Source organism: Xenopus tropicalis, chromosome 1 (assembly GCF_000004195.4).
Source record: "Xenopus tropicalis strain Nigerian chromosome 1, UCB_Xtro_10.0, whole genome shotgun sequence".
In the NCBI taxonomy this organism is placed as follows: Eukaryota; Metazoa; Chordata; class Amphibia; order Anura; family Pipidae; genus Xenopus; species Xenopus tropicalis.
In genome coordinates, this window is record NC_030677.2 from 134,382,020 (window position 1) to 134,390,001 (window position 7,982).

Genomic DNA, 7,982 nt, shown 5'->3' on the forward strand with positions numbered 1-7,982 from the left:
GAAGGATGATTGTATGCTACAATGCTTGCCTTTTTATTTACCAATGGAATATATTTAATGGCACTATAGAATACTCTCTGAAAAGCAACACATATACATAAATACTGTATGTACATTTCTCAAGAAAGGGGAGATTTACACAGTTTTCTTTGGTGTTAATTGTATTATCTTTCTCTGAAACAGGATCACAAACAATCTCTCCTCTACAGGAGGTCTAATGTACTAATGTACTTTTACATAGTCTCTAACATCTGGGATTTAAAAGGTTCCCTGTTTCAACTTGAGCAACTTGTCAAGACATAAATACCTTGAGTATATAATTTTGGCTTGCAAGATGCTCTCAGTCAAAACAGCAATCTTCATGGTAGTTACTTCATGGTAACTGTTTTCTAATTACTTTGTTTGGACGGATACAAGATGCACAGATATTTATGAAGAATGACATGTCCGTAATAATGGTGTTAAATTTCCCACAGAAATGTAGACGGATAGAAAAAAGCACACATATTTTCCAGTGAGCCAAAAGGGCTTTACATCATCAACTGGAAAATGTAAGTCCTTAGAAGCAGTGACAAATTTCTCTGATCTTTTTTATCTGTCATCGTTTAGGTGCCAATCAGCAACCAAATAAAGCTAGACATTTCGGAAACCAGATAAAGTAATATGCACATCTGTTATTGTTACAGTTAACATGTTTGGTAAGAAACAAATGGAATAAGACACAGTGGAAGCTTTGAAACTGCTAAATGTAACAAGTTAATTGATGACAAGCAGAAGAATCTTAAGGGGGTTATGTAATAAAAGACACCAAGTTTGCCCAGGAGCAGTAACCCATTGCAACCAATCAGCAGATAGCATTTACTGGTCACATGTTAAAAAGCAAAAATCTTTTTGGTTGCTATGAGTTACTGCACCTGGGCAAACTTAGTACCTTTTATTACATATGGGGGGGTACTGTGGAAAAACCTTAATAAAAAATAAAAATGAAAAATGTATAATATGATTAGATTTTTGAGAAACAAGGGGCAACCAAAGAAAAGCTTGGAAGAGGTAACTACATGAGACCAAATCATATTTACCTAAAGGTAAATTAATGATAAGATAAGATAAGCCCCCACCAGGGAAAGATACAACAGCTAGAATTTAGAAGATTTAAATCTCCACCCCTGAATCTCCCTGTATATATGTATATATATTGATAAATTCAATGCTCAGTGCCACATATCTCACCATACCGACTCTGTGTTTCATATCTTTTCTCATTTTACATTTTATGCTTTTTAAGTCAAGACCCTCTTCATACTGTATTTTCAATGTGTACATGCATTTATTGCACAGCTCTGCAGAATATATTGGCACTTTATAAACAAGTCTATAAACAAACTACAGTATGAGGTTAGACTGTCAGGGTTGGAGTTGTTTTCTCTGGAAAAAAGGTGCTTGCGAGGGGACATGATTACTCTGTACAAGTACATTAGAGGGAATTATAGGCAGATAGAGGATGTTTTTTTCCCATCAAAATGATCAGTGCACCAGAGGCCACCCCTTTAGATTAGAAGAATGGAACTTTCATTTGAAGCAGCGTAGGTGGTTTTTCACAGCGAGAGCAGTGAGGTTGGGGAATGCCCTTCCTAGTGATGTTGTGATGGCAGATTCTGTTAATGCCTATAAGAAGGGCCTGGATGAGTTCTTGAACAAGCATAGTATCTAAGGCTATTGTGATTCTAAAATCTTGATGTTGGTATATATTGGTGCTGTCCAACTGGCGGCCCGTGGCCCCCCTCTGTGGGGCCCCCACCTGTCTGGCTGTTTTGATGTCTTACCATTGAGTAAGCTTTAAATGGTATCAGTACTGAGATTAACTGACCCCCTGCATGGTTCTCACCTCAGATTCAGGCTGTAATCCCCGTATTGTTTAAAAATTTAATCCCCTGTGTTGTTCACACTTTTTAATCCCTGCATTGTTTACCCGCTGCAGTGTTCACACCTCAGACTGTAATCACCCACATTGTTCACACTTCAGATGTATGTATGTACTTTCTGGCCTATGCTGCCTGTGTGTATGGCACACACAGGCAGCATAGGGTAGACAGAGTATGGCCCATAGGCAGCATAGGGTGGTTTGAAATGGGTGTGGTTTAGAAATGGGGAGTGGTCAAAACTGACTACCATTAGCGGCCCTCCACCATGTATGCTAGAGAAATCCAGGCCCTCGGCACCGCAGAAGTTGGACAGCACTGGTATATGTGGTTTATGTATGTGATTTAAAAGATAGGTCAGTATAGGTTTGTGTGTGCTGGGTTCACTTGGAAGGGTTGAACTTGATGTACTCTGGTCTTTTTTAAACTCAGTGTAACTATGTTACTATGTAAGTCTTCGTATAATAAATAAATCCCCTGCATTCAAAAAATAAATCCTATGTTTTAGATTTAATGAAATATACAAGGTTCTTTTACCCATTTATTTTGTAACTGCATCCAATAATTTGGGAAATTGTGCAACAGCTACTTTTATAAGAGGTATTAGCACTCATTCTTCAACACTCCAGTGTATTCTTAAAAAGACATTACAAAACAAATGTAAAGGAAAATATATAAACATGGGGAAGAGTGGCAATGATCAGATCAAAAGGGAACAGAAGGGATAACGTGTCCCTAGGACCTGAATTATCATACACTCTATGCTGAGTGTCAGTAACAGTGGGAGCTTCTAACTATAGGCTTGTATGCAATAGCGAAGAAAGACAAGTCAATCAATTTGAACACAGTTTTGTTGACTCCTGAAAAAAATGTACATCAAGCAAACCTGAACCAGAAACATTTTGCTACAAATCACAATTACCAGGCTATAAATTCAAAGATGACACTTGTTTGCTGTTATACTTTGGTTCATAAAACTTTAAAATTAAATAACTTTGCCATTTGCTTGCAGTCAAAACATCTAGAAACTGTTTGGCATGTGTAGCCCCTTGTGATTTCCCTTAGTTCCCTGACCCACTATAGGATTCTACTTTAGGCTCCTAAACCCCAGCAAGGCTATTTACTAAGACCATTAAAGGGCTCTATTTGCCCTTTAAAATGAACTGAACTCCAAGTGAGATTCCACTCTCCCCATAAGAGTAAATATATTTACATGGTGCACTTACTATACTCAAATATAGCACTATTGATTGTTGGAGCCCTTTGCATGCCTATGAATTCCTTCATCTGCAATAAAAGTTTTTAAACAGAATTTAGCTTCATACTATGTTATATAAGTATATATATTAAATAACTTATAACATTTGGTTCATAATATAGAACATTCCCTATATGAGATTACAGAAGGAATAATCTAGACACAATAACATTTTTATGTTTCTTCTTTTATGCCGGAAAGTGGTTTTTGCAACCTCAATGTTTAATTTAGATCTTGTGGTTAAAACTGAAAGAATATAGATTTGACCATTGAATGTATAAAAATGGAATTCATGACCATCTAATTGCAGATGCTCTATACATTTCCTGTGGTTAAAATTCATAGATATAAAAATAAACAAGAAGATGCAATGTCCTTAATGTACTTGATATTGAAAGCACTTTTAATTTATCTGTGTATACAACTACAGATTAAGAAATAGCAGTCAGTGGTCTCCCCATAAGTCTCTAGTCTTTAAGACCATCAGAAGAGTTAAATGCCTGCACATTTCTGTCACCAATGAAGAGCACAAGGAAATAAATGTACAGTGTAGTGGATTTATGGTGTAAGAGTTGGTCATAACAAGGTCAACCTCGAAAGTGTTGGAAGGAAAATATTTTCAGCCAAAAGTACTTTTAAGTATCATGAGAAAATATGAAGTGCGGAGTGGGAAAGAACAGCAGACTCAAAAATAGCAGTGGATAAGTACCTGGGGAATGTAAAATATTGATGGAGGTTTGAGTTAGAAAAATGCAAAACTTACATTTAACAGTGGAAGCCTTTGACTAGTCCTTCCATAGACAATAAAACTAATTTTTAATATAAACAATTTGGGCGCTGTATTATTATGCATTATTTTTTATTTAGTGCAATACAGATATGCCTGCTCTACTGGTGCTTACAGTGTAAGGTATATATTATATTTACAATGGCAAATGTCATCAGGAGACAGTTAACCCATCAAAACTTCATGCAATCATAGAGAGAACATACAAACTCTCTGCAGATGTGAAGTGTCCTAGCTGGAATTGAACCTAAAACCCCAGCAACAATGCTAACCACTGGGTTCAATGTACAGCCCACCATGACAATAATTTAGCAAGTGCTAGTCATACATGTGTTTTTCTCCTTTTTTACCCTTAGTTACAGTTTAAGCTATATTTTACTGGGCTGAAAACACCTAAATGAATGTGAATCAGTATTTTCTGCTTGAAGGTGCTTAGTACTTAAGACTTGTGTTATTGAATCCAGAAGACCAACAAGCAGGCTAGGACTGGCAATATGTGGATTCTGGCAAATGCCAGAGGGGCTGCTTTAAGATTCCACAGACAGAACTATTGATTGGACATGTAGGGGGCTGCTTGGACCTCTGTGTACTTGAAATGCCAGGGCCTATTTTGAATTCTAGTTCTGCCAACAAACAATAAGTAATAATAATATATCACTCTAAAACATCCTTGTATGCCTGGCTTGCTTATTATGTATTATTATGTATTAATCATGTATTATTATGTATTTAATGTATGTTAATACATAGAAATTGATCAGGACTGCTACCTGCCCTTAAATGGTACACAAGAAAACAAGAATGTGCCATTGCATTATACTTTTTTAAATATAGAAGAAATGTAAGTAGAAATGTTTAGTTTTGTTCTATTTTATTGAAATTGTACCAAAAAAATCCTACTAGTCCTGCCCATCTGTTCCACTTCCTACTGGCTGCTTTCCCAGACTGTGCAGGGGTGCTGGAGGTTTTTAGTACTTTGCACTCTAGGATACCAACCAATCAGAAGTGGACCTGGCAGGGAACTACAGCCTCATTGCTTTTGTGAATTCAGGGCTGTGATCCTGTGCATTTGAATCACAGACATGGAAGAGAAAGAGTGTATAGGAAGCTCCAATTAAGGGACTATTTTTTAAAATGATAATTTAAGCTCAGATTAAAGCCAGCACCATATAGTATTCATTAATGCACACAAGATGCTATATTTTTTCTTTAAGGACTGACTCACAATATACACCATATGTACAATATAAAACTAACAGTACAAGACTAATTATTATTTCAGAGTCACTTTACATGGCCGCTTACAAACCAGTACATTGAGAATGTAATAATCAACCAGGTAGCATCAGCTTCTATAACAGAAGAACCTCACTTTCTGCTTGGTTATTTCTAAAGCTTAGCTTTACTGACACTCAAAAGAGTTTCAGTGAACAAGTTTGAAGTCCTGTATCATTACTGTTATTATACTGCTGAAGCTCTTTGAATACAGCATTTCCAACCATATTAATGTTTGCCCCCCCTTTCCATAACCGCAACTCCTCATTCTGATAAAAGCTCTGTGTCTTTTTCCACTTTTACCCATCTGACTAAGCACAATCATTCTATGACAGTGTCCTGAAGCTTTGTGTAACATGAATCTGGTTGGCTGGATGAATGAGGTGATGCCAGTAATGTGTAAAATCCCTCTCATTCATTTAATGATACAGTAAGCTTCAGTATCATTTCATGTGCCGGCATTCTGTCCCAGCTCCTCATCACTAAATGTTACCAACAGTTACTTTTCTGAGAAGTGGGGCATTGGAAATTACCTGGAAATGCCAATTAACCAGGGGCTCAGCCTGAAGGCCAAATAGCATAAGATCTGGGGAGAATACCTATTTGCTAGATACACCTGAAAGCCCAGCCGGAAGGTCAGTCATGTTAATATTTAGAGTTAAAACTTGTGTCCTAAAAATTCTTAAAACTATTAGCTAAAAAGAAGGGGCCCTAAATAAAAAATGAACCTACAAAAAAGGCTTGAATGAAAAGGTTTGGCAATCACCTAAGGGATGGCTGTTCTATAGTTTTGAAGCCTCCAGCTTGTTCCATGTCTTTGTTATATTGTAGCTGATTATTGCTCTCACAGGTACTTAACTGACTGAATGCATTTACTTAAGATATTAGTAAATTAGTAATATATAATATATATTAGTAATTTTTTTTTTTTGATATCACAAATATCATCATTGCTATGAGACAAACCGTAGAATGATTCTACCCCTTAGAAGAGATGATGATATTCTTGTAAAATGATATACTGGGTCATATTCTTACTAGCACTACAATTACTCATATTTTATTACCTAAAACAGGGGATTGTCCCGTAGCAAGAAACAAAGCTGGTTGTTCATATACTTAAATGGAAAATTTGGTTTCAGTAGAATGCACATGAGGCTAGACCTATCATTGATTGTTGTAAAGTAAGATCACATCTTAGGGTTGTCACTTGTGTGATTTTGTTGTTGTTTTTTTTTTTGCTTTGCATTGCCTGAGTTACTGGATATAGGTTTATTAATTTATATATTTTTATTACTTTCATTTTGTTGAGTAAGTATCACTAAGCTTGGTAAATTTGCAACATTCTATGACTTTGTATTTGCAACAACTGATTATGTGACTTCTACATCACGGCTCCCTGTCCAAAGATCTTATTCCTTAATAAGCCACTATTTGGCCCAGGCAAAACATTTACAAAACAGAGGAAGCCTTCTGTAAAATATATGCTTTACCAACTGACAAATTGGATATTTTTCAGAGGTTAAACTAGATGGATGGTACGTGTTGCAATGTCACTAACCTTATGATGAGTTGCCTTACTTAGACCAGTTGAATGATTGCACATGAAATTGCACATGAAAACAGAATTCAAAACAGTGCTTGCTCCTCACACAACAGTGAATGCCATTTATAATAAAACAAAATATACTCACTCATTTTTCCCATGCTCTGCACTTTGACAAATGTGTTAGGGATAAATATATCAACAAAAATATTTTAATTTATTTCTGTTCCAGACACAATTTTAAAGTCCTTAGCTCAATGAGGAAGTCTTTAGTTTAACATGAAAGCAACAGATTACTTATATAAATGAATTATATAAACAAAACAAAAAACAAAACAAATCACTTCTTCCATGAAACAATGTCTGACTAAAGAGTTTTTATACAATGTCTGTCAAGTTTGTTCACTCTGTTGCTTGTATCTTATGATACGCAGTGAGGGACCTATATACTATAACAAAACAATGAAATAAAGAGCTCTTGGTACAGGTATGGGACCTGTTATCCAGAATGCTTGGGACCTGGGGTTGGGTTTACATCTCATTTAACATGCACTTTACCCTGCTCTTTGGAAGACATTTCTGCTACTTTAAAGGTTGGCATATTAATCAACAGAAACATCATGTGTATGTATCCTGCTTTTAACATTATTGGTTCTTAATATATATGACCATATTGTGCGTGTAAGTGGTCTAAGGAACTTTAATAAGCTCTTTGCAAGCTCTCTTTGGGGAGGGACTAATGTGAATGTATAATTTCTGTGAAGTGCACTATATAAATAAAGAATAATAAAATGAATAGTAAACAGCTTTTTGGTTGTCTGACAAGAAAACACCTTTGCTTATGAAAGAATGTGGGGGGTATTATCATTATGGGGCCTCAGTCCTAACTTCATTAACCTCCAGGGCCACTAAGTGTATTTGCTACAAAAACCTTGTTGTGTATCACAGTTTCCACTCACTGTTTAGCTAATTAAGTAAAAGGTATATCATTTCTAGAACCTCCCCTTGATATACTGTAGTGTAGAGGCCCAACATAAGCCTTGTTTATTTATATATAAGTACTTTATTGTATTGCTAACAGGGAGAGGAGTATCTCAACTCACCTCATGTAGGCAACGCCCCTGGTAACCAAGCCACCATATACTTTAACTGGATCTGAAAATGAATTTGATTAGTTTAAGCAGCATTATACTTTTA